Here is a 27,996-nt window from a genome sequence, read left to right as displayed (position 1 = left end):
TCTAGTCTCCTACAACTCCTACTATTCATATTTGATTAATGTTTAAATACAGGTAGGTAGGGGCACCTTCTAGGCATTCTCTGTTTACCCCAAGGCTTTACATCTGATTCCTTGAGTTCTCCTTTTCTGCTTTTCAGATTTGGCAACAGTTAATTTTCATGCCTTTTATCAGTTTATTCCTATGTATTATACTTTTCAACAAGTGGGAAGAGTAGAGTAATAGTTTATAGACATGAGAATAATGTTACTTCCAGAAGTATACATGATATTTGAATAGAATAGTTAATTCTGTATCATTTCCTAGGTAAATGTATTGGGTTGAACAGTTGTCAAATGTCTGTTCAATTTCAAAAACCAGTTTCACTCTAATTAGAGTATGAAAAAATCATGACATATAATACAATTAACTTTATTATTTTTTATTTTTATTTTTTTAATTCTCACCCAAGGATATTTTTGCATTTATCTTCAGATAGAGTGTGAGGGAGACAGGGGGGAAAAGAGAGACAGAAAGAAACATCGATGTGAGAGAGACACACCAACTGGTTGCCACCCACACGACCCCAACCAGGGCCGGGGACAAACTGCAATCGAGGTACATGCCCTTAGCGGGAACCGAACTTGGGACTCTCTGGTCCGCAGGCCAACGCTCTAACCGCTGAGCCAAACAAGCCAGGGCTAATATGGTTAACTTTTGATATACAGCAGAGTTCAAATTTGGCAGCAAAGTTGAAACTAGTTAAAAGCTTTAAAAATATATTTAAAATTCTGAATGGGAAAAACATACTAATGAAAAAGTAACTTAACATTTCTTAGAAAAACCGAATAAAGAACATTTATTTTGATACCTGTCTAGTTTCTCTTAATTTTACCTAATGGAATCTTATTTGAAACTAGCTCTATTGTCACAGTTTTTCACACTCTCAAAAATTAAATTTGTATAACATTATGTGCATAAATATTGTCTGTAAAAAATAGAGAACAGGAAAGCCTAGGAGGAGTGTGTTTGATGATAATAAATACCTTAGATTGGACGGTAAATGTTAGTGTCACATTATAAAAATGAATTGGTATACAAGAATTACATAATGTATACCATTATTGGGATTTTTTTTATTTTAGAAACTTGGCAGTGATTACTTTTTCTCATTGGTTTAAACTTTACCACCCTGGCTTACAAAGACCTTAATTTATTGAAAAGTTGTTATGGCAGCATTTGGAATTTATTTTTGATTACAGAATACATATTTACAACCAAATACACGTGAATAACATATCTTTAAACATTAATCATTGTTTTCCCTTTCTTATAGTTACTACCTTAGTGATTCTCTACAGAGGTGCTTGTGCCTGTTTCAGAATTTTTACTGAACAAATTTCATTAAATTTTTGGATTTTTTTCCTTATATTAAACCCTAGTAGGTACACTGCATTGGATTAATCCTCATCTCTTTATCTCTCTACCTATCCATCTATCTGTCATTATAATAAGCACCTATGTACTACCACTCATTCTCCATCTCCCTCCAAAAGCTAGGAACTCTCCCTACATGTGGTTATTCTCCTTTCCATCTTGCCACCTCCACCTTCTTGTCAACCAAGGTAATCATCACCTTAAATTCTGTGTTCATTGTCTTATTTTCTTTGTATATTTTTGTTTGGTATATAATTCTGAAAGATACATCTCTTATTTTAGTTGTTTTTATATAATTTTATAGAATATGATCTTTCCAACCCTGCTTTTTAAAAACCTGTTGCTGATTTATCTATATTATTGCATATTGCTATGGTCACTTATTTTAATTGCTGTATAATATTTCATTGAGTAAACTATTCACCAACTCTCTCCTTGTTAGATATCTGGATATTTATCCACTCACTCTCCCTTGTTGGTCATTAGTTATTTTCTGGTTTTTGTAACTGGGAACAGAGCTACAATGGACATTCTGTGCACTTTTTTATTGTATACATCTGTTTCTCTTGACTATATACCTAGAGGTAATATTGCTTCCTGACAGGATAGGTGAATACCCAACTCTAAGAGGTGATGCCCCTTCCAATGTGATTGAGCCAATATATACTCATATCAACAATGTATGAGATAAAATAGATCCTTTGGTTATCCATCCTCTTTGACATTTGATACTGTCTTTTAATTTTTACAAGTCAGAATAGTGTAATATACTGTATTCTTGTGGTCTTGATTTGCATTTTCCTGATCACTGATGTAGAACATTTGTTTTTACATTTATTGGTCTTTTTTGTTTTCAGTTAAATTCCTATTAATGTCTCTTGCTGATTTTTCTGTATTTTCTCATTGATTTTTAAGAATTCTTTATATTCACATTAATCTTTTGTGTATATTGTGAATGTCTTTTCTCAGTTTCTAACTTGTCTTTTCACTTTTTTAGGGAATTTGTGGGAGGGACAGTTTTAAATGTTTTACCTTTATGGCAAATATTCAGAATCATTTATATCATTGTAATCAGCAAGCCTGCACTTAATATCTCTTCTAGATTTGTTATAGAAATGGTAAAGTTACCGAGTTTATGATCCGTGAATTCAGTTATGCAAATGAACAACCGTAGAAAGTTGTGTAAAATATTGCATCACTTAACATATACTATACACTCTGTGTTAATTGACTCAATTAAAGAGTGAATTTAGAAGCAAAGAAATAGTGAAAATTCTATATGTAAATAGTTCATGACCTGCTCATTTTTCCCTTTCTATTTCTTTTCAATGAAAAATACTTATTATTAATTTTAATATACTTTCACTTCAAGGACATTCCAAGTATAGAATTATATGTGAATTGGTTATTCTCTTATGTGTATAGCTTGTCAATAAAGTTCTGGAGTTGGTCAGATATAATATTGGATATAAAACAAAATATTATTCTTCTCTTGCAGAATTTACTGGTATTGACAAACCTGAAGTCCTGTATGGAGTTTTTGTCATTGCTGTGGTGTCTTTTGATGATAAATTTTCATTTTAGTCAAAATTGTTAATCTTTTCTTTTCTTTTATTTGCTGTTTAAGAAATCATTACTTGCCCTGACCTAGTGTGCCTCAGTGGATAGGCAGGGTTCGATTCCCATTCAAGGGTACATACCTGGATTACAGGTTCAATCCCCAGCCCTGGTCAGGGTGCATGCAGGAGGCAACCCCAATCCATGTGTCTCTCTCACATCAGTGTTTCCCTCTCTCCCCCTTTTTCCCCCTCTCTTCTCCTCCTTCTCCCTCCCTTTCCCTCCAACTCTCTAAAATTCAGTGGAAAAAATATCCTCAGGTGAGGATTAACAACAACAAAAAGTAAGAAAGAAATTGTTCCTTACTCTGGGTCTAACAGATAGTCACCAGATTTTCTACTAAGAGTTTGAAATTTTATTTTTCACAATTAATACATTCGGAGTTGATTTTTGAATGTGGAGTAAAATAAAGGTCTGAGTTATTTTATAATTTTTAAAGTATTTTTAAATTTATTTTTAATTTAAAATTTTTTAAAATTATTTTTAAAGCATTAAAGTATTTTGAAATGTATATCAATCTTATAATGTAAATTTAAAATAGAACACTCATGTTCTCGGACAGAAATATTTCTGAATAGCCTTACTTAATTTTTGCAAGTTAGAAGTTAAGATTCCGTCATACTACATCATATACTAAACTATACCTGAAGTTATTTTTACATAAATCATTAGTAGTTCATCTTTCTCTTATAATACCAATTTGTGTATTCTTCTATTTTTTGTTTCATCTCCTGAAGCTGTGGGTCAGTAAGAGCCTTGACTTAACCTCTTGTTAATTCCCTTCACATTCCCCAGTTGTGCCTCAAACCTTTTATATTTTCTTAAGTAATCCAACCAGTTCTTCCTTTTTAGTCTTCAGCAAATCACTCACTGCTTCTATTGAATGACATAGTCTTCAATGATGGGAGTTTCTTCGACTTCTCTTTTTATTTTAAGATTTCTTGGCATTTTAAGCCATTTTTTTTTTTAAATCTAATTTTAAGAAAAAGTTGTTTGATCTTGCTAAGGGTATACTTTACTGGACTTCTGCTTTCTTTGACTATTGTTTTACACTTTTGCAGAATGAGCTTTCATTCTCCCTTGACTTTTTGCCTAGAGATAAGTTTACATCTCTCTCTTTCTTCTTTATTTGTATTAGTATACTTTTTCTTTAATATTGTTGGCCCCTCAGACTTCTTTCATTTGATCATCACAGTCCTTTAAAGAAATTTCTTAGTTGTATTTATTTTCTACCATTTATTTCTTAACTTACTCAAATATGACTTCTCCCCCATTATTCTGTTGACATTATTTTTTAAAAAGCATCGTTGACCTCTCGCTCATTCCAGTCCTTGGAGGCAATTTGTACTGCTTCAGGTTCCTGAAAGTCTCTGTTTAAATTAAGCTTCATGAACTCTGCACAATATTGGTTACTTTTCATTCATCATATCTGTCTTTATTTGCTACTAGTGCTTTCTTTTAATAACTCCTTTTTTAGTTTAAATGTTCTGCCCTTTTAGCCATTTTTCTCTAATACTTCATATTAACCACCAGAATTAATCACCCTTGTTTTGTCTTAGGATTGCAGAGAATAGAAACCCATTTAAATTAACTTAAGAAGAAATTGGAGCCCTGGCTGGTTTGGCTCAGCAGTTAGAATGTTGGCCCGCAGACCAGAGTCCCAGGTTCGGTTCCTGCTAGGGGCATGTATCTCAGTTGCACTTTGTCCCCGGGCCGGTTGGGGTCGTGTGGGTGGCAACCACTCGATGTGTCTCTCACTTTGATGTTTCTTTCTCTCTCTCTTCCTCCCCCTCTATCTGAGGATAAATGCAAAAATGTCCTCAGGTGAGGATTAAAAAAATGAAATAATGAAATAAACTGGATTTAATGGAAAGCTACAGGGACATCTCACTTAATCAAGGGTAGGATATATGGCCAGGTCTCATGAGGACTAAATAGGAAAGTAGAGGCTTTCTTTCTCTGTATGGCTACATGTTCTTTATGTATATATACTCCTTTATATTTCTTCTGTATTATTTTCAAAAATTTTTTTCTTTATTGATTTTAGAGAGAGGGAGAGAGATAAAAACATCGATGATAGAGAATATCAATTGGCAGCCTCCTGCATGCCTCCCACTGGGGATTTAGCCCACAAACGGGCATGTGCCCTGACTGGGAATCAAACCAGCGACCTCTTGGTGCACGAGTCGTTGCTCAACCACTGAGTCACACCGGCCAGGCTTCCTCTATATTATTGATTCTCCTTTCATGTTGTCCCCAAGTGGCATTCCTTACTTCTAAATTTACCTTAATCTACAAGTCCAATGCATAGAGCTAACTGACTCGCTTGTTCTGTGCCACAATTCTAAATTCTTGAATGAAAAATCTGATTGACACTATACAGAACATGTACCCCTTATCTAGTCAACTATGGCAATGGAAGAATGGAGTTCTCTGTATCAATATGTACTGTATGGCCACAAAGACTCTACTGTGGTGAGCTAGGGATAGGGGCTGTTTTCTGAGAAGGGAGTTTAGGTTAAGAAAGCACTTTAACACTCTTAGTATTGGGCCTAAATACATTCACATAGATTTATGAGGAAAAGGATGACCTCTTTTGTTTTTCTTATCTGCATTAATTTTATCCTTCTTTCTTGTGCATGAGTTACTAATGGTAGTCTTCTCATCACTACCCTAGTTTTTTTCTTGATATGTTCTTTATAACCTGAGAGCTGTACTTTTACTACACCGTTCCTTTAAAATAAAGTTAGTCATATCTTCTAAGGAAGCTAGAAATAACTGTATACAATTAACAAATAACAGTACATTTTGGGGCTTTGTTTTTCTTGCTTAATATGTGACTTGTTAAGGCTCGCTCTATTGCCAGTGTCTAAAACCAAACCAAACAACAAAACACTACAATTCAGGTTTTACAACTACTTTTTCTAGCCTAGTGACTTCTTAAAAGAGCTCCAGCTAGATCCTTCCTGTACAAGTAAAATGCTTAGTTCTTGGCCATGATGTAGTAATGTAGTACAACTTGAATCATGGGGTTACTGTAACTTTTTCTCAGTAAATCTGATGTTTCCATCTCTGAGAAGCACTTTATTTCCTCTGTTAGTGACTTTGATTTCCAGTTAGCTATGCTATTAGCAGTACATACTTATTTGGTTAAATTGTGATGCTTTAAAAAAATTTAATTGTGGTAAAATACACATCATTACTATTTTAACTGTTTCTAAGTGGCATTAAGTACATTCACCATATTGTGCAGCCCTCTCCACCATCTATCTCCAGAACTCTTTCCATCTTGTAAAGCTGAGACTCTGTACCCATTTATTACTAACTCCTCTATATACCCCTCTCCCCAGGTCCTGTCAAACACTTTTCTACTTTCTGTCTCTATTAATTTGAAATGTAAGTGGAATCATAGAGCATATGTTCTTTTGTGACTGGTTTACTTCACTTAGTATGTGTCATCAAGGTTCATTGATGTTGTAAAATGTGTCAGACTTTCCTTCCTTTTTAAACCTGAATAATCCATTTTACTACATTTTGTTCATCTGCTCATCTGTTGATGGACACTTGGGTGGCTCTTGTGATGTTTTTCCTTATCAGTATAGCACCATTGCAGATTATTATACCTAGTCATGATCATTTGCTGGTCTGTAACCAATATTCCATACAGTAGCCACTAGCCACGTATAGCTTTTAAGTTTTAAATTAAACGAAATTTAAAAGTTAATTCTTCAGTCACTCTAGCCACATTTTAAGTGCTCAATAGCCACATGTGCCTAGTGGCTGCCATATTGAACAGCATTTATATATAGAGAACATTTCCATAATTACAGAAAGTTCTATTGAACAGTGCCAGATAATTAATGCACAGGTCTATTTCCATATCTTGAATTTAGAGAAGGCAGAAATGTCCCTTGTGGGCTATAGAAACATCTTATTTACATTTGAATAAAGAAATTTATTAGTTTTGTTTATAAAGTAACTATGTCTGTTTAAATATGTCTTTTCATTGAGTCCAGAGGATTTTGTTCCTGCTCTGACTGGAAATATTTTGTAATGGATGAATTTTTAATAAACTGATTTTCAAGTGAAGTAAATGATAATCAGTGTCTTAGTAATTTAATACATTAAAATATGTAAATCTTTATGTTTATATGCATCAAGATTTACAGAAAAATAATTTTGAAGTCACATTTTATATCTATCATTCTCTTAGTTAGGAGCATATGTGTTAAATTATATATTTTTTTAAGAGATGGAGTTTGATCTTAGGGTGTAGAACACAGCAAATGATAATTAGTAGTAATTTGGCCAGTTTTTTCATGTTGAGATCTTAAAACAACTTATCCTATGAATGCTATATTCTTATTTTATTGAAATATAATTAACTTATAACATTGCATTGGTTTTAAAAATGCAAAATAATGATTTGAAACGTATATATTGTGAAATGATTACCACAATTAGTTAACATCATTACTCCATATAGTTACAAATTTCTGGAGAGAGAGGAAGGTAAGAGAAAGAGAAACATTGATCTGCTGCCTCCTGTCTGAACTCCCACCTGGGTTGAACCCACAACCTTTTGGTGAGGCTCCAACCAACTGAGCCACCCAGTCTATCTCCTAAGCTATTTTCAAATATAATGTACACTATTGTTAACTAGAAATTCAGTATTTTTTGGCATTTTAAATACCACTGAGATTAGATGAAACCTTTTTTTTCTCTGACAGCCCCAATTGTCAGCTTTAGGGAACTGTAGGGGCAAGTGTGTGTGTGTGTGTGTGTGTGTGTGTGTGTAGCATTGTCTTTATCATTTTGGATTAATTGTATGTTTTTATGAATACCAGTTTGTTAACCTTTTAAAATTATTTTTTAAAAGATATCACAAGATATTTTTAATGCTGAATTTTGAACCAGCTGGCTATGTTTAGAATTATTTTACCTTGTTGAATAATTGCTTGAGCTTAAGAATTCATTTAAGTCTAGCATTTTTAAAAAACTAATTACACAAACTGTTAATTTCTTGGGTATATAATTTGGAAAACTTTAAGTTGAAAGAATAAAATTTCTCATTTCTAAGAATAATGGTTTATGTATTTCTTTTCAAAAGTAAATAGGACCTTGACCGGTTTGGCTCAGCGTAGAGCGTTGCCCGCAGACCAATGAGTCTCGGGTTCGATTCTGGTCAAGGACATGTACCTCGGTTGCAGTTTGTCCCTGACCCTGGTCGGGTTGTGTGAGAGGCGGCCAGTCTGTGTGTCTCTCTGACATTGATGTTTCTCCCTCTTTCTCCCTCCCTCCCACTCTATTTAAAAATTAAGATAAATAAATAGGAAATTGATCTAATCTGATTTTTTAAAAATCTAATGATCCAGCTTCAGTGGTTGAACGACGTCCCATGGACCAAGAGGTCACTGGTTTGATTCACTGTCAGGGCATATGCCCAGGTTCCCGGCTTGATCCCCAGTGGGGGTCATGCAGGAGGCAGCCGATGAATGTATCTCTCTCATCTATGTTTCTATCTTTCTCTGCCTCTCTTTTCCTCTCTGTAAAAATCAATTTAAAAAAAATCTAATGAATTTTTCCATATTAAAACTTTTGACCGTTATTGCACTAATTTAAAAATCGTTTTCAGCCCTGGCCAGTTTGCCTCAGCAGTTAGAACGTCCGTTCTCGGATCAAAGGGTCAAGGGTTCAATTCTGGTCAAGGACACATACCTGGGTTGCAGATTCGATCCCCCATCCCAGTTTGGGGCATGCAGGAGGCAACCAGTTGATGTGTCTTTCTCACAATGATGTCTGTCTGTCTCTCTCTCCCCTTTTTCTCCCCCTCTGTCCCTCCATCCCTTCCTCCCTTTCACTCTATCTAAAAAACAAGGGGAAAATATCCTCAAGTGAGGATTAACAAAAAAAAGTAAATGAATAAAAACAATTATCAGTTTGAACTAATAGTAAGGAATAAGAAATTAGCCTGTTTATTCTGATTTTATGGAAAAAGAAAGGAGTGATATTGATAATAAGCAGTCTGGAATAAGCAACTTTTTAGGCTTAATTATTGGAGCTGAGCTAAGAAAAGATATTAGTTTATATTCCAGCTCTTTGTAAAACAGGAACTTTTGTTTTTCTGTTACTAACTTGGCTTACTACAGTTACAGTTAATGAGCTGGTATAATGAGAAGTGGCTGAAGGCTGAGGAAAATCGATTTAAAAAAAAAATTTAGTATATATGTACATAGCATTAAAAAATACCTTCAAGCCCTGGCTGGTTTGGCTCAGCAGTTAGAGCGTCCGCCTGCAGACCGGAGAGTCCCAGGTTCAGTTCCACTAGGGGCGCGTACCTTGGTTGCAGTTTGTCCCCGGCCCCGTTGGGGTCGTGTGGATGGCAACCACTCAATGTGTCTCTCCCACATTGATGTTTCTCTCTCTCTCCCTCTCTCTCCCGCTGTATCTGAGGATGAATGCAAGAATGTCCTCAGGTGATGATTTAAAAAAAACCTTCAATAATTAAGAGAGTTAGATTTAAATGAAATTTTTCTCTCACTGTAGATTTTTCTATTATTTTCAAATAGCAGGAAAAAAACAACAACCAGAAACGGCAGACACTGAATGCGGGAAAAGATTACCAAAGCAGAATTTCACAGTTCATTAGTTGAATACTAACATTTTATTGTTATTTGATGATACTTGCAACAAGTTGTTTTTTTGTTTTTGTTTTTTTTGTTTTTTCATATCTAGGCAAGGATGTAATCCATTAATTCAGTCAACAGGAATGCCTATTTGTATACCCGCTATTGTAATCAAATATGACTATATAAATTGTGGTAATATAGTGAAGTTCAAACAGACACTAGCATTTAAGTAGTCCCTAGAGACACTTTTACAAATTAATTTCAATTTGACTTTGGGTGATGGAAACACAGTACAATGTACAGATCTTGTATCATAGAAATGTACACTGAAACCTATATGAGCCTATTAACCAATGACACCCCAATTAATTTAATTTAAGAAAATCACACACTTTTAAATATGTATACAATGTTTATTTGTTTGTTATGCCCTAATAAAGCCGTGGAAAAATGAAGTTTAAAAAAATAAAATAAATTTCAAAAATTGCATTAAGGTGTTTATTTGAGAGTCAACCTGACAGATCAGTTCTTACTATACAGACATTACCAACTAGACACCAATGAAAGTTCTTATTCAAAACCTTTCATTTGTGCCCCAGCTGGTTTGGCTCAGTGGTAGAGCATCAGCCCGTGAACCAAAGAGTCGCAGGTTCGGTTCTGGTCAAGGGCACGTACCTCGGTAACAGTTTGATTCCCAGCCCTGGTTGGGGTCGTGGGGGGGGCGCAGCCAATCAATGTATCTCTTTCACATCGATCTCCCCCTCCCTCGTCTCTCCCTCTTTCTTCCTCTCTCCCCATTCTCCCCCCCACTCTATCTGAAGATAAAAATGGAAAAAAGTTTCCTCGGGTGAGCATTTAAAAACAGAGAAAAAATTAATTTGTTTAAAAAGCAATTTACTTAAGGACTTGCATTATTGAAAGCGTTCTGTATAAAAATGGAGCCATACAATTTTAAGTACACTACCTACAACTTTAGAAAACAAATCAAAATTAATCCTTATTTTACTTGGTAAAACATCATTTTTAGCCCTGGCCAGGTAGCTCAGTTAGTTAGAACATTGTCCCAATATGCCAAGATCGTGGTTCAACCTCACCTACAAGAAGCAGCCAGTGAATTCATAAATAAGTGGGGCAACAAATCTCAATCTCTCTCTCCTCTCTCTTTCTCTCTGTAAATCAATATATAAAATTAATAAAATAATTTTTAGCCCGGCTAGTGTGGCTTAGTGGAGTGAGCATCATCCCATGGACTGACAGGTTTGGGTTCAATTCCCCATCAGGACATGCCCAGGTTGTGGGCTCAATCCCCAGTAGGGGATGTGCAGGAGGCAGCCAATCAATGCTTCTCTCTCACATTGATGTTTCTCTCTCTCCCCTCCTCTCTCTAAAAACCAATCAATAAAAACATATTTAAAAAATAAATTAAAAAATAATTTTTAAATGTACATAGAGTATAGATGAGAGGTCACAATTAACATACCTTCAAGGGCCTAGGCAAGTAACAAATTAGTGAGGCAGGTGAGTGTAATGGACATTCATACATTGCGGGCTTGGCATAGATGGGTAAGCAGACATAAAAGCATCTGCTGGCACCCATTTCTCAGCTATACTCATTTGTTTCCATGTGGGCCCTTATTGCCTTTGATTGGGAAATATGTTCTAAATATTTAAACATTTGTTCAAATTCTTAACAGACTTAACAAAATAAGACATGTTGGTAGGACCATCTCTGCCACTACGGTCATTTGCTTTATTAAATCTAATATTGAGGTGCCTACCATATTCAGGTACTATACAAAAAAAATTGGACATGGCCACTTCCCTTTAGAAGTGCGTCCTGGGATGACAGAAATGTTATGTATGCTTTCAGTAAATATCCAGTATGATAGCCACTAGCCACATGTAAATTGGGGCTAGTGCAACCAAGGAACTGATTTTTTAGTTTAACTTACATTTAAATATGCACAGCCACACGTGGTTAGTGACTAGGGAGTGATAGTGGCACTCCAGAAACTAAATTCAGTAGCTAAGTCAATCATGAGAAGTTACTAGCTCAAGATTTAAATTACATTTCAGAACTGCAATGGAAAGGAAGGCTTGCGATCACACAATTTCTAAGTGAATTGCACAGGCAGTTGCTATAGGGCTTCAAAGGAGGAGAGTGGTCACTTTGATAGCTTTAGAGAGGAGGTAAAATTTAAACTGGCTCAAGGGATACGTAGAATTTTATGAAGAGTTCAGAAAGATGTGCCAGGAGAGTGAGATAATGGGAACTAAATGCACGAAGGCGGGGAAAAGTAACAAAAACTTTCTGGTTTTTATTCAGAAAGTTGACCCAAATTATGTCCTTTTTGTTTTTTTGTTTTTTTTTATATTTTGACAGGCAAATCATTTAATAATTGAAGTTGGTCTTGATGTATTGCTGGTTCTAAACTTTGGTCAATAGCTTAAGAAATAAGGCATTGTATTGTTTTTTGTTTTTTTTTATCCTCACTCGAGGACACTTTTTCATTCTTTGTTCAGATAGAGCAGGAGGGAGAGAGAGAGAGAGAAACATCGATGTGAAAGGGACACATCGGGTGGCTGCCACCCGCACGACCAACCAGGGCCAGGGACAAACTGCAACCAAGGTACATGCCCTTAGCGGGAACCGAACCCGGGTCTCTCCGGACCGCAGGCTGACGCTTTAACCGCTGAGCCAAACCGGCCAGGGCTGTACTGTTTTTATTCTTTCAGATGAACAGAAAGAAAAGATACAAAGAATGTAACTTCTAAAAAATAGCCGACTTTATGTCATAGTAACTCTTTTTATTTGGAATATACATATTTTGCCACCTTAAAGTTTTTTAATCAGTCATGTGCTTTTTTTCTGTTATGATGAAAGATAATTTAACTCAAAGATATACAGGGAAAGCAAATGAAAGCTCTCAAGTGCATAGTTTTCATAAAGTTTCCTATTTTTAGTTGAAAACTCTTTTTAATAGTTGCTGGATCTTTGGGGGAATTACATGTAATTCGCAGCATGGTGTTTGAAATAGTTTGTATTCTGTTTATTTATATGCCAATTTAAAGGAATGACTGTTTAGCTGGGGAAATCTTTGGCTAATGACTTAGCAATATTCTGTGTAAAAAATGTTCTGTGAATTAAAATATGCTAAAGTCCCTGTCAAAATATTTCTTTATGAGACGAGAGCATTTCCCTCATTACCTTGTGTAGAAATAGCACTACCTCTCACTCTACCTTCCAGTTCCCATTTCTTCCCTCTGCTTCCTTGGTTTACTTGGGTAGATTAAATGAAATAAAGCATTTATTTTATGTGGCTTATACTTGATAGGTACTCAGGAAATAGTCTTGTCTAACCTTTTTCATTCAAGATGAACAACCAAATTCTTGTCTATTAAAATTTATAGTGAAAAATTAAAAAAAAAAAGAAGCCCAGCCAGTGTGGCTCAGTGGTTGAGCATCAACCCATGCACTAAGGTTGCCGGTTTGATTCCTGGTCAGGGTACATGCCCAGGTTGTGGGCTAAATCCCCCGTGGGGGGCATGCAGGAGGTGGCCAATCAATGTTCCCTTTTATCTATGTTTCTCTTTCCCTCTTCTTCTCTCTCTCTAAGAAAAAAAAAAAATTATGTATAGTAAGAGATACTTTAAAAGTGGTGATTGTGGCCCTGGCTGGTTTGGTTCAGCTGTTAGAGCGTCGGGCCATGGACCAGAGAGGCCTGGGTTCCCATCCCGCTAAGGGCACGTACCTTGGTTGCAGTTTGTCCCCGGCCCCAGTTGGGGTCGTGTGGATGGCAGCCACACCACGTGTCTCTCTCAGGTCGATGCTTCTCTCTCTTCCTTCCTCCCTCTCTCTCTCCCACTCTATCTCAAGATAAACGCAAACATGTCCTCTGGTGAGGATTAAAAAAAAAAAGTGGTGATTGTTCTTTGTTTTTTGTTTTAATCCTCACCCAAGGACATTTTTGCATTTATCTTCAGATAGAGCAGGAGGGAGAGAAGGGGGAAGAGAGAGAGAGAAACATCGATGTGAGACACATCAATTGGTTGCCACCCACACAACCCCAGCCGGGGCTGGGGACAAACTGCAACCGAGGTAGTGCCCTTTAGCGGGAACCAAACCCTGGACTCTGGTCTGCGGGCTGATGCTCTGACCGCTGAGCCAAACCAGCCATGGCAAAAAGTAGTGATTGGTTTAATTTATATTAATGTTACTTACACTCATATATTACAATAAATGCTAAAGTATGCAAATAGTTTTATAATTTAAATCACTATTTTATCATCAATAGTTATTTTAATTACCAGTTATTGAATACCTGTTATGTGATAGGAATCTGCTGAACATCTCACCCTTTTTATTTTACTAATCTTCACAATAGCCCTAAGAGATATTGGTTAATTTTCTTTATTTACATGTAAAAAGAAGGCTGAGGCATAGAGAAGTAAAGTTACTTGCTCATGTTACATAGCAAGTTAGCTCAACTAGATTTTGATATTAGGTCTATCTAAATCCAACCCAGTGTTCATTTCACTGTATATTTTATTTTTAATATTTTAAACAATTATAGGGATTTTTTTGTGTGTTTTGTAATGAACATTTTCCCCATTACAGAATGTGATTTGATTTACTATTGAGTTCTGATAACAGCATAATGTGATAAAAGCCTGGGCTACTAGTTATAGATCCTTAATAGATCCAATAAATAATTGAGATGGTCACATATCAATTTAACCTAATCTCATTTTACAGATGAAAAAATGAGACCCAGAGAGGTTAAGTGATTTGTCTGCCACCACTAAGTAAGGTAACTGGGACTGGAACCCTGATATCCTAACTCTAATAGAGTATGATTTTCAGGAGCAACCTCAAATTTAATAAAAGGAAAATATAATCATGTGTGCAGTAAGAAAATAACAGAATTAAAATTCACCTTTATTGAAATATAATTGACATACAATAAACTGCACATATTTAAAATATACTGTTCTATAGGGTTTGACATACCTCTACACCTGTGAAACCATCACTGCAATCAACATAGTGAACCTTTCTTATGCCCAGAGTTTCTTTGTAGCCTTTGTAATCTCACCCTCTTGCTATTACCTCTTATCTCCCAATTCCCAGTCAACCAATTTCCGTTTTCTGTAACTATGGATTCATTTGTATTTTCTAGAGTTTTACATGGCAGTAATCTTAGAGTATGTACTTTTTTTTTTGCATAGTTTTTACTCTACTTAGTGGTTTTGAAATTCCTCTATGCTACTGGACATACCAATGATTTGTTCTTTTTATTGCTGAGTAATATTCCATTGTATAAACTTGTTTATCCATCTACCTATTCATAGATATTTGGATTATTGCCAGGTTTTTTAGCTATTATAAATAAGGCTGCCGTGAATGTTTGTATTGAAAGTTTTTGTTTTGTTTGGTTTTTTTTTTGTTAATGAATTTATGCTTCATTAAAACATGTAAAAAGAACTATTTTAATTGCATCTTCCTGATTATAACAAGGGTTTAGTATATTTTCCTTTGTTTATTATACCATTCTGAATTATTTTGTTATTAATTACCTGGTTATATTTTTCTAACCAAAATATTGAGGGAAAGCAACTCTAATATTTCACATTTCTTTATCCCAGAGTGCTCTAAACAATGGCAGAAGTAATCCATGTATAATTCACATTTTAATTACTAAGGTACTTGGGTCTATAATTTTTTTTAATGCATTTTTACTTATTTTGTGTATTTGAAAAAAGGCCACCCTATTAGACAGTATCAAATAGTGTGTGGAAACAAAACTGATTGCTGTTTGGTTATATTCAGTATCATGACTAACACTAATGCTGGTTGTTAACGTGGGCGGGGGGTGGGGGGACTCAAATTATTTATTATTGTATTTCCTTGCTACATAATGCCTTAGCGACATTCTGTAGATCTGCAGTGATAGCCTACCTGTTATCCTCTACCTATGGTTTTTGTGGTTCAACCTGTCTAGCCTGTAGTTCTTGTGTTAATGTGAATAGAAATAAGGAAACTAGTTATGAGTATTAACTGGTTCTCTGTAGGTTTTTATCTAACCCCACCCATAATGGAACATCATTTTACAAACTTTGTTTCATTTAGTAGTAAAGAATAAGATAGCTGGAAGTCTTATGTGACTAATTTATCTTTTTATGGGGTGCTGGTTATACCAGGGGAAAGTTGGTTCTTCATTTTGCAGTATGTGACCTGACATATTGATACTATAACAAGTCATACTTCAAAATTACCAATTCTAAATTGATTAAAATGTACTTTTGTTTTATTAAATATTCAGTCATATTATAATGTTTCATCAGTGAGGAATGAAGTATTTTTTCCAAATAAATTAGTCTTAATCCTTTAAACATATAAAACACTGATTTTTGTTTTTGTTTTGTTTTTTGTACATGCCCCTAGCAGGAACCAAACCCAGGACTCTCTGGTCCGCATGCCAACACTCCAACCGCTGAGCCAAACCGGCCAGGGCTAAAACACTGATTTTTAACATTGTTTTTGGAAATTACATTCATGTGAACCACTTTTTGCTGCTTGATTTACGTAATATACACAGAAAATTTGATTTTTTTCTTGAAGTATGGTTGTGCTCATTCCTGTACCAAATAGTAGTTAGTATGCTTTTTTTTCTACTTTTTCTCTCGGGTATTACTTTTCACTATGTTAGTTTTGAGCAGCCATTTGTTTCTCCATTCATTCAACAAATTATTAATTGGCACCTTCTGTATTTATAGTGTAAGTCTAGGGCATAGTCATAGAGTAATGATCAAAATATTGAATAGTGATTAAATTTGCTTCCTTCTGTCAGGGAACTTAAAATATGGACGGGGGGATGGAAATTATGTAATTATACAAGAATATTGGGACTTTCAGGGACCCTTAAGTAACCACACTTTGAGACCCGTTGAACTAGAATAATGAAGGGAGAAAAGCTACAAGCTGAAGTTTTTTGTTGAATTAAAAATGGATGTAATGTAAAATGAGTTAAAATTGGAACCTATTACTATTTTAGAAAAAAACAATTGAAATACACTTTAAAAATTTGCTATGGATCTTATAGCAAAGCAGTGACAGAACCATGACTAGAATTTAGATTTTCTTAATCATAGGCTCTTTCTATTTTTCTTTGTCTTTCTCTCTTCCTCTTTCCTCTCCACCCCTCCCCTCCCTTCCTTTCCCCTCTCTGTCACCTTTAATATCCCATCTTAGCTTAATCATTCTAGATATTTTTGGTTGTGAAATATGTTTCTGTGTTGGAGGCATGTGAGAGCCTGAGATTTGTACATGTTATCTTTTAAAATAGATATAATTTTAAATATTTTTATTGAGATTTTTTTTACCAATAATAATTTTAGTAATATCAACTGTGAGATATGATTGGCTGAAAAAATGATTTTTATATTCATGAAGTGACTAAATTATAGGTATTTAAATTATTACTTTGGATATCCAATGCATTGTAGTAAGAATCTCTTTAGAATGCTTCTAAGACACTTTACAATTGTAGATAAACATGTGATCATTTATACAGGCTGGGATAAAAGTCGGTTTCAGTTGTGACTATGCAAAATACAGAATTCAATAAAGCTATTGTAATAATCATAACCTGTGTGTCGTTTTTCTATTCAAACTACTGTAAACCTACTTTTGCTACTCCCTGTATTTGTCAGTAAGTAGGACTCTTCACAAGTTTCAAACCTATAGGAGTAAAATGAGGTTTGAGGAATAGTAATCAAACTTTGAGGATGGAGGAACTATATTTTATACAACTTTCTTTTATTGCAATGGGGAGAAATTAGTTTTAGCCTACTTCTTTTTCCTAAGCTTTTGTAATTCTGCTAGGATGAGCAAGTTTTTGTGGTACATTATTGGTTTAAAATTATTTCTGTTTTACATCTATAAGTGATATTTTATGAGTTTAAAATAACATTTTAAAAATTAACTTGATCTATAGTTTTAAAACGAGTTATATTTAGTAGATATGTTTCTGTGTACTTAAAACCAAATTATCATTATATCTGATCAGACTGTTGTAGGCTACTTCTACCCCTTCCCATGTGTGTTTTCATAGTGCCTCATTGAATATCACTTTTGTAGTAGGAATGTGCTTGCAAATATGATTATTATGTACTATTATAAAATTGCCGAGAGAACTAAGAACACCATATTCTGAATTAAGAGTGTAACTTGGATGATTCCTTCATAATGGTAATAACCAGGGTTTGCTATAAGTTATTTAAAAAAAAATTAACATACTATAAAATGCAAAGTTTTAAATTAAGATTGTAGGTCAAAATACAATTAAGACAGCAAGTGCAAACTTCACTTGACTGTTAATACATTTGTTCCATTTTAATGTTTTATTCTGATATGTTAATATTTGTGGACACCAGCTGTATAATATGAGAAAAATGAATGGTACATTACTAAAATGTAATTAATAACTAAGAAACTTAAATTTTTAGAAATTATAAAAGAAGCTTGTACATTATGTTGAACATACATTTAAGTATATACTTAATATTTCTTATATATTGAAATATACCTAGGAACATGGCATTTCTATTTAAAAATCCTTAACATGTTTTCAAGAAAATGTACTCTCAGAGTAGAATAATTTTAAGAGGTTGAGAGGCCATTACTTCACCTGTAGTGTGAAATTCCTGACAGAGGCCTTTTGTACATTAAATGACCTGGGAATTCTACAGCCTTCCGCAACTACTTTCCCAATAATGAAATCCAGTAGCTTTACTATTAGATAGTTCTCTCTTTTTAAACATTTTTTTTTATCATTTCTTTCTCATTTTATTATATAACATTATAGGCATACCAAAAGGTACATAGAGAGTAATAAAACAAAACACCATTCCTTATATTCATCACCAGCTAAAGAAACATTGCAATATAATTGAATGAAGCTTCCTGGATATCTCTCGCTGGCATTTCTTCCCCTCCTTATCTTCCACCCTCAACTAGTATAGGAAATCTGGCATTTATCATTTCCACGCTAGAAATTATTATTTTTTCTTTATTGATTTTAGAGAGAGAGGAAGGGAGAAGGAGAGATAGAAACATCAATGAGAGAGAGAATCATTGCTGAGAGAGAACATTGATTGTCTGCCTCCTGCATGACCCCCACTGGGGATCAGGCCCACAACCTGGGCATGTGCCCTGACCAGGAATTGAACTGGCGACCTCCTGGTACATGGGTCAGCACTCAACCACTGAGCCACACCGGCAGGGCTAGAAATTATTTCTTGATGAAATCTGTAGCTCTTGATAAAACCCTAATGGTAATTATACATTTTTTCTTGTGTCATTGGCAGACATGAAAACCAATATGAAGGGCAGTGGGAAACCTTGCCTTTATTTTCATACATCATATTTCTGTCAAATTGCCAGAAGTATAACATTTTATCACTAGTTTTTAACTTGTTTCAACCAGTCACTTGGTTCTTTTATTGTTTCTATTTGTAAACAGCCATTACTTGTCTTGCACTTGACTACTAATTTTACTTCCTCAGGGACTGTTTTTGTATTGTCTATATAGTTTCATTGTTATCTTTCCCACCTTCTCTGAGTAACTGACTAGTTGCTTTCTATTTCTTCAGTCTAACCAGCAAAATAAAACATTTAATGAGAATCCCAAGCCTGATTCCTTTTTTCCTGCCTTTTCCTCTCTCCTTCCATATCTATCTGTCTATGCATTCATCTATCTATTTATTATCTTAATTTGGTTGCCTTTTATTATATACTTGCACAAAACAAGAAAAGCACCTCTGGGCTTTTCCTTTGTAATCTTTTCTCTTACTATCTCTTTATTAAAGCCCCCAAATACTCATCATTAATTGTGCTTGTAATACATCTGCTGCTATGTTATCTGTTTTGTTTATGCTTAGTTATTTAAAAAACATTTAACACTTTAGCACATTAGAGGTTTTTGTGATAAATCAGATCTGCTCTAAACTAAGCATGACATAACAGAATTGATTTTAGCTTAATCTTTTCTTTATTTTGATATCTTGCTATCCTTTGCACACTGTTTGGCTGTATTTGGCAATAATGATAAATAATGTTGACTCTCCTGGTAATTGAATAAGTGGTAAATACCAGATACACTGATAAAGATTTTTATGTTTTGCTAACTTAATCATTTTATAGTCCTTTCAGACAAAACCTTTGTTCTTAATTATTCTGGTGTACTTGTAGGTTTCATTTTTTTATTAGAGCCTTCTTGGGTTTCTGTTTTACAAAGTCTCTATCTCTGCCTATCACTTCCCTACCTTCCAGCCTCTATCTTACTGTCATCTTCACAACCAGAATTTCCACATATTTCCAGAATGCCCCTAGGAGATAATAAAGTCCCTTTTAAGAAGCTGTGGATAGGCGAAGTGACTTTTTAGTTCACATTTAGAGAGGAAAGAAAATTATTATAAATCGCCCTTTAAAAACTTTTTACCCTTGTGCTTGCTTCAGCAGCACATATACTAAAATGGAAACGATACAGAGAAGATTAGCATGGCCCTGCGCAAAGATGACACGCAAATTCATGAAGCGTTCCATATTTTTTACCTAAGACAACAGAAACAAAGGAGAAAATGAACACATAGGACTACATCAAACTCAAAAGCTTCTGCACAGCGAAAGATACAATCATCAAAATGGAAAGGCAACCCACTGTGTGGGAGAGCATAATTGCCAATGATATATCAGATAAGGGGTTAATTTCCAATATATACAGCGTGCTCATACAACTCAACAAAAGGAAGACAAAGAACCCAATTAAAAAATGGGCAGAGGAACTAGACACCTCTCCAAACAGGACATACAAATGGCTAAGAGACATATGAAGAAATGCTCAACATCACTAATCATCAGAGAGATGCAAATTAAAACAACAATGAGGTATCACCTCATATCTGTCAGAATGGCCGCCATCAACAAATCATCAAACAAGTGCTGGCGAGGGTGTGGAGAAAAGGGGACTCTAGTACACTGCTGGTGGGAATGCAGACTGGTGCAACCACTATGGAAAACAATATAGTGTTACTTCAAAAAATTAAAAATTGAACTTCCATTTGACCCAGTGATCCCACTTCTAGGAATATACCTTAAGAAGCCTGAAACACTAGTCAGAAAGAATTATGTACCCCCATGTTCGTAGCAGTACTATTTATAATAGCTAAGATCTGGAAACAGCCCAAATGTCCATCAGTAGACGAATGGATAACAAAGCTGTGGTAGATATACACAATGGAGTACTATGCAGTTGTAAGAAAGAAAGATCTTTTATCCTTTGAGACGACATGGAGGGACCTGGAAAGTATTATCCTAAGCGAAACAAGCCAAATAGAGAAAAACAAGTATCATATGATCTCACTTATTTGTGGAGTATAATGAACATAACAGTCTGAGGAATGGGGTAGTCCCTGAGAAGTAGAAGTGGGGTACAGACTGACAATCCCCAGAAGAGGTGTGGTGGGGGAGAGATAAACCACAGAACGTATATGCATGAACAATGGACATGGACAACAAAGCTGGGGACAGGGCGGGGAGGGAAAAAGAGGGGGTATCAGTGGGGGGAAAAGGAGAAACATCTGTAACAAAAATTAATAAAAATAAAAAATACATAAAACTTTTTACTCTTTGTTTTTAAAAGTGTCGATTACAGTATTATGGTCAGTAATAGGTATGAAACAAGTATCATTTTTTCTTATATTAGGATATAGAACACAAAACAGGGTTTGTATGTTTTATATTCTGGGAAGTTCAGGAATGGGGAACGTTCAGAATGATGAAGCTCTCCTGCTTACCTTCAGAGGTATAAGAACAGATGGAATCTAGGCACTAAAGAAGTTTCATCCAGAACTCTGCTTAATATAATTTTTGACACTTAATTTTTAACATGGTTAATTTTGTGTAAAGGAGGTATTCTAGGAATGTAATTAATCAAGGTCTTATTGTATGGTTTTTTTTTTTTAATATGGTATATTTTCCTAAAAAGCCTTTTTTGCATATTAGGCTCCTAATAAATAGCTGATAGCTAAAAGTAACTAGTTAATGGAAAACTAGGCTTACATGGGTTCTTAATGTGGGGTGCTTGGGTGGACTTTGGGATCTGTGAAACCTGAGACTTGCCATTCTGTGTGTGTGTGTGTGTGTGTGTGTGTGTGTGTGTGTAACACATGGAATATTCTGAGAGTTTATTGCTTTTATTAGGATTCCAGAGTAGATCTGTAATCTCTGTCTCCCACACCTACCCAAAGTCCACATATAGAAAAATAGTTTAAGAATCACTGCTGGGGGAAAATTGATAAAATTGATCAGTGGGATTAGAGATGCTCCTAGAGTTATTGGTAGCTCTAGTACCTATCACTTGATAATAAACCCTCTGGTTTATAATACTGACAAGGTAAAATTATAGAATTTAGAATATGAAGATAAAATAAAGGAAAATGAAGTAGTCATTAAAAGAACAATTACAAAATTTAGATTTTACTCATTGTATACTTTTCTTTTGTCCTTGAACAGGCATGTGACTTAATTGAAAAGAACAATGACTTGTGACAGAAAGCCCTTTCCATGTTATAAATGTGAAGATTGTCTTGATTTTTGACTCTGGCTGTTTATGTTTCCTAGTACCTTCTTTTTCTTTTTGCCTCATTTTCTGTAACTAAAGCTTTTTTGGGTGGTAGGGGGAGTAAGTCGCTATGGGTTTAGATATGAGAGATGGCTATTCTACTTGTGAAATTTGAAGTACATTATTTATTTTTTAAATTTCTTTAAAATATTTATTGATTAGCTATAATGTGCCAGACACTGCTGGGGACACAGTAGTGAACAAGACATATAGATACTGCCTTTGCGCTTACAAAGCTCGCCTTATTATCAAGCAGGGAAGGCAAAGTAAAGTATAAGGAATACTGATAAGAAATATGATAGGAACATGCAGAGGTACTATGGATCACCTCACAGGAGTACCTAAGCAATGATTGTAAGTGATACTGTGATTTTAATTTGGTGGTGTCCACATGGTCATTGTGAGAACATAGAAGTACAACTGATTTTTAAGTGTTCTATATCCTGTGATATTGCTAAACTCTTTTATTCTAGAGATTTCTGGTAAATTTCTTGATATTTCCTAATGGGGACAGTTTTATTTTTCCTTTCCAATATGTATGCTTTATTATCTTATTAAAAAGCCTGATACTGTGTTGAATAAGAGCCCTGAGAGCAGACATCTGCATCCTGATCCTGACCTTAAGAGAAAGCATTTTTTCTTTCACCATTACAGATGATTTAGCTATAAAGTAGGCGCTCCTTATCAAGTTGAGAAATCCTCCTGTAGTCCTAGTTCACCGAGAGTTTTTTCATCACAAATGCCTGTTGAATTTTGTCAGTTGTTTTTTCTGCATCAGTTGATATTATCATATGATTTTAAATCTTTATTCTGTTGATATGGTGAATTATGTTGATGGATTTTTTAATATCGAACCAGTCTTCCATACCTGGAGTAAACCCTCCTGGGTTGTAATGTATAATTGTCTTCATTACTGGATTCAATTTACTTATATTTTGTTGAGGATTTTTACATCTAAATTCATAGGAGATATTGGTCTTTGTATTCATTTCCTATATCTGAGTAATGTTGATCTCAACATTACGATCTCGAGTTATGATGTAGTCCCTCTTATTTTTTGGAAAAGCTTATGTAATAGTTATAGGACAATTCAGATTATGTATTTCATATTGGGTGAGTTTTGGTGGTTTGTCCTTTTTTAGGAGTTCGTTCATTTCATTTAAGTTGTTCATTCATATGTGTATTACGTTTAGTGTTCCCTTATTCTTTTAATGGCTATAATATTTATAGTTATATTGTCTGTTTTATTACTGATATACTTTGTGTCTTTTCATTTTATATTTGTTAATCTTGCTAGGGGTTAATCAATTTTATTGATCTTTTCAAACAGTCAACTTTTGTTGCATCAATTTTTTTTATTCTCTGTTATTTTCAGTTTCAGTGATTTTTACTTTTATTTTTATTGTTTCCATCTTTTGCCTCTTCCAGTTTATTTTGCTTTTCTATTTTTAGTTACTTGAGTTGGGAGTTTACCTACATTCCACAGATTTTGATACATGGCATTTTCATTTTTATTCAGTTTTTTGTGTTTTTTTTTTTGTTATGTTTTTTTATTTCCTTGGGGACTTACCCTTTGAACTGTAGGTTATTTAAAAGTGTGCTTTTAAAATTCTAATTGTTTGGAAATTTTCTTATTGACTTTCTGTTACTGACTAGTTTAATTACTTTATGGTCAGTGAATACATTCTGTATGTTTAAATTCTTTTAAATTTATTTAATTTTGTTTTAAGACCCAGTCTCTGGTCTGTCATGATGAATATTTCATGAGCGCTTTAACAGAATATGTATTCTGTTCTTGTTAGGTGGAATGTTCCATAAATGTTGATTAAAGCCTCTTTTTAATGATGTTGTTTAGTTCTTTTTGTTGTTGGTTTTCTCTCTGATAGTTCTGTCTTGCAGAAAGAGGAGTGTTGAAGTCCCCAACTATAATTGTATATTTTTCTATTTTTTCTCAGTTCTATCAGTTTTTGTTTCTTATTTTTTAAAATTATCTTGTTTCCACATTTAGGATTGCTATGTCTTATTTGTGGAGGGATCCTTTTATTAGGATCCCTAGTTATTTTTCCCTAGTTATTCACTTTGCAGTCCACTTTTGCTGACATTGATATAGCTACTTCTGCTTTTATTTTTTATTATTTATAAAAATCATATCTTTTTTTTTTTTTTCCAGTTTGCCTCTGCCATGATATTCAAAGTCAAGGTCTAGAAGATAGCAGATACAGTTAGGTCATATTTTTTCAAACCACTGTGCCAATCTGCTTTGTTTCTTGTTTTTTAAAGGCAGATTTGCTTTATTTTTGTGACAATCTGTTTTTAACTTTTATATTTAGATCATTAACATTTAAAATAATTATTGATAGTAAGAGCTTAAATCTGTTTGATTATTATTTCTTTTGTTTTTACCTATACTTTCCCTTTTCTTGCCTACCTGTGGGCTACTTGAACATCTTAGAATTCCATGTTGATTTATTTGTATGTTTTTGATTATGTCACCAGTTTTTATAAGTGGTTTCTTTGAGTATTACAAAAATATGATGTGTCACATATTAGAAACTGTTACATTGACATTTTACCACTTCGAGTGACGTATATAAATCACTTCTATACAGATATCTTTACTCTCCTAATTTAAAAATTATAATTTTTACTTCCTGTACATTGAATACATCTAAAAACTAATAAGGAGAATGTTATTTAATCTTCTTTCTTTCTGAAGTTACAGACTCCTTCAGTTATCATTTCTTTCTAGTTTTTCAGAACTTCTTATAGCCATTCTTTAATAATAGGACTGCTGATTTCTCTTAGAGTTTGAGAATGTCTTCATTTCCCTTTCATTCCTGATGGGTATTACTAGGTGTCACTGGGATTAGAATTTGAGATTGACAGTTCTTTGCTTTCAGCATTTAAAATGTTATACTACTTTTCCTCTGGCTTTTGTAGTTTCTGTTGAGAAATGTATAATTTCTCTCTAGTTGCTTTCAAAAATGTTTTCTTTGTCTGTAGATTTCATAACTTTGATTTGTTGCATCCTAGCTTTCTTTGGAGGTCATTGCATATATCCTTTTTGGGATTTGCTTAGCTTTTGAATCTATAGGTTATATGCCTTTTGTCAAAATTTGGTAGTTAGCTATTATTTTTTCAAATATTTTTTAGACACATTGTTTTCTGTTTTCCTTTTGGGACTTCAGTGACACAGATGTCATATGTCAGATCTTTTGTTAATACTCTATAGATGTGTGTGCTATATTCCGTTTTTCAGATTATTTCCTTTCTGTTGTTCAGATTGGTTTAGTTTTATCATCTGTTTTCAAGTTTAATGATATTTTTTTGTCTGTTATCTCCAATCTATTTAGCCCACCCAGTGAGCTTTTTACTTTAGTTATTCAATTTTTCTGTTCTCTAATTCCTCGATTCGTCTTTATATCTTCTGTTATTTGCTGATATTATCTTTTCATTTTTTTAAAATAATGTTTATAATTGTTTATTGAAATCCTAGTCAGTTTTTTCAACATCTGAGTCACCTCAGTGTTGGCATATATTTATGTTTTTCCATTGAGTCTGTCATTTTCCTTGTTCTTGGGTGAGTGATTTTTTAAAAAATTGTATCCTGGACATTTTGGCTATTATGAGAACCTGTATCCTATTTAAATCTTCATTTTAGCAAGTACTCTTGCTAAAGATTGTGGCTTACTTTTGTGGGCTCTGGTTTCAATGATAACTTACTTTCAGAGCCTTTGCAGTATTATTCTGATTTGCTTTGTGTACTTACCTGAAAAGCTACTCTGAAAACCTGGGATTCATGATATACTTTAATTCTCAAATCTTTTGCATATTAATTTAGTCATCTTAATGTGTGGGTTAGTTCTGCCAAGTCCTGGTTCTGCCAGGACTTTTCATGTAGACTTAAAGAATTCTTTTCTCCAGTTCTCTCCAAGATCCTTCTACTTCTCTACTCTCTTACTGGAGTAGTGAGGTGCATTGTCTTTCCCTGCTGGATAGGAGTAGAATTGTTGACTTGGTCCCCACTTGGTTTTCACTGACAACACACCATTGGAGGAGGGCATTGCCACATCAGACTACTTGCTGCTGCTGCTAGCTGGGGGGCAAACCCCCCAGAATTCTTTTTATTGTCTGATATCATGTGATAAGAGAAAGCTTAAGTCAGACTAACTCAAGCCCAAAGGGATTGGTTAGCATTTTGACAAAAATTTAGGGGTGTACAGTGTTTGCTTTAAGCATGATTGGCTTTAGATGCTCAGTCTGTGTCCTCTGATCTTTTTCTCTTTTAAGTCTCATCTTTACTTCTTTCTTGGTTAGCTTTGTTTTCTGGCTATCTGTGGTAAGAAAAGTACTTCTCTTCATCAGTAGATTTAGATTTTTACCGTCTTTGCAACGTGTTCTCAGAAGGACTTGCCTATCAATCCCTTAAAAGGAGATCTGAATAGGCCTACTTTAGTCGAAGCATGATTACTCCTAAACAGATCACTGAATCAGAGGAGTGGATGCTCTTGCCCACATGCAGCTTAGAAGCAAGTCTATTTTAGAAAGTAATGACTTAGAGCCCAGCTGGTGTGGCTCAGTAGATTGAGTGTTGTCACATACACCAAAGGTCACTGGTTTGATTCCTAGTCAGGGTACATGCCCGATGTTACAGGCTTGATCCCAGGTTTGGAGAAGGGCATAGAGGAGGCAGGTGATAGATGTTTCTCTCTCATCAATGTGTCTATCTCTTCCTCTCCTAAAAAAAAAATCAATAAAAACATATTTTAAAATATAATAAAAATAAAAGGTTTCATCCTCAACTCTTCTTTAAAAAACATAAGTTAAAATGAAAACTAATGACTTTTGCTCTGGCCAGTGTGGCTCAGTGGTTGGGCCTTCTGCAACAAGAGGTCACAGGTTCAATTCCCAGTCAGGGCACATGCCTAGGTTTCAGGCTTGATCCCTAGTAGGGGATTTGCAGGAGACAGCCAATCAGTGTTTCGCTCTCATTGATATTTCTCTCTCCTTCTCCGTTTCCCTTTCTCTATCTCTGAAATCAACAGAAACATTTTTTTTTAAAGAAAGGAAAAAAAATAGTAGTGCCTTTATATTTTGTTGGGGTTTCTGTTCATGTTTTATTTTTATTGTTGACAGTATTACAGATGTACCCCATCTTTCCTCCATTTGTTCCCCTTCATGCAACTCCCATCCCACCCCAGGCCTTCACTACACTGTTATCTGTATCCATGGGCTACGCATATATGCTTGTATATGTTCTTTAGTTAATCTCTTCTTGTCCCCGCTTCTCCCCTCTGAGATCTGTCAGTCTGTTCCATGTATCCATGCCTCTTGACCTATTTTGTTCGTCAGTTTATTTTTATTCATTAGATACTGCGTATGAGTGAGACCATGTGATATTTGTCTTTCTCTGTCAGACCTATTACACTTAGCCTACTAATCTCCAGGTCCATTCATGCTGTCACAAAGGATAAGAGATCCTTCTTTTTTATAGACATGTAGTACTCCATTGTGTAAATGCACCACAGCTTTTTTTATCCATTTATCTCCTGATGGGCACTTCAGCTGTTTCCACATCTTAGCTATTATAAATAATACTGCTGTGAACATAGGGGTGCATATATTCTTTCTGATTGGTGTTTCAGTATTCTTA

The 27,996-nt window shown here is 34.6% G+C and overlaps 1 protein-coding gene and 1 non-coding gene across 4 annotated transcripts in view; both read left to right on the top strand.

The window, feature by feature from the left end:
- Window positions 1-27,996, top strand: part of PKN2 (protein kinase N2) — a 125,723-nt gene that overhangs the window by 5,740 nt on the left and 91,987 nt on the right. The window contains exon 1 of one of the 3 annotated variants that reach the window (XM_036255205.1): window positions 15,342-15,363. The exons of the other annotated variants lie outside the window; for them this stretch is intronic. The gene's annotated coding sequence lies outside the window, so the exon portion shown is untranslated. Of the gene's footprint in view, window positions 1-15,341; window positions 15,364-27,996 lie in introns of those variants that run through there. 3 annotated transcript variants of the gene reach the window in all.
- LOC118627307 lies at window positions 20,167-20,272 on the top strand. The gene has a single exon (XR_004959071.1). It is a non-coding gene; the product is annotated as a U6 spliceosomal RNA (small nuclear RNA).

The sequence above is a fragment of the Molossus molossus genome, unplaced genomic scaffold, assembly GCF_014108415.1.
Source record: "Molossus molossus isolate mMolMol1 unplaced genomic scaffold, mMolMol1.p scaffold_m16_p_12, whole genome shotgun sequence".
Lineage (NCBI taxonomy): Eukaryota > Metazoa > Chordata > Mammalia > Chiroptera > Molossidae > Molossus > Molossus molossus.
The sequence above is the reverse complement of the archived record's forward strand: the minus strand, read 5'-3'. Positions and strand labels throughout refer to the sequence as shown.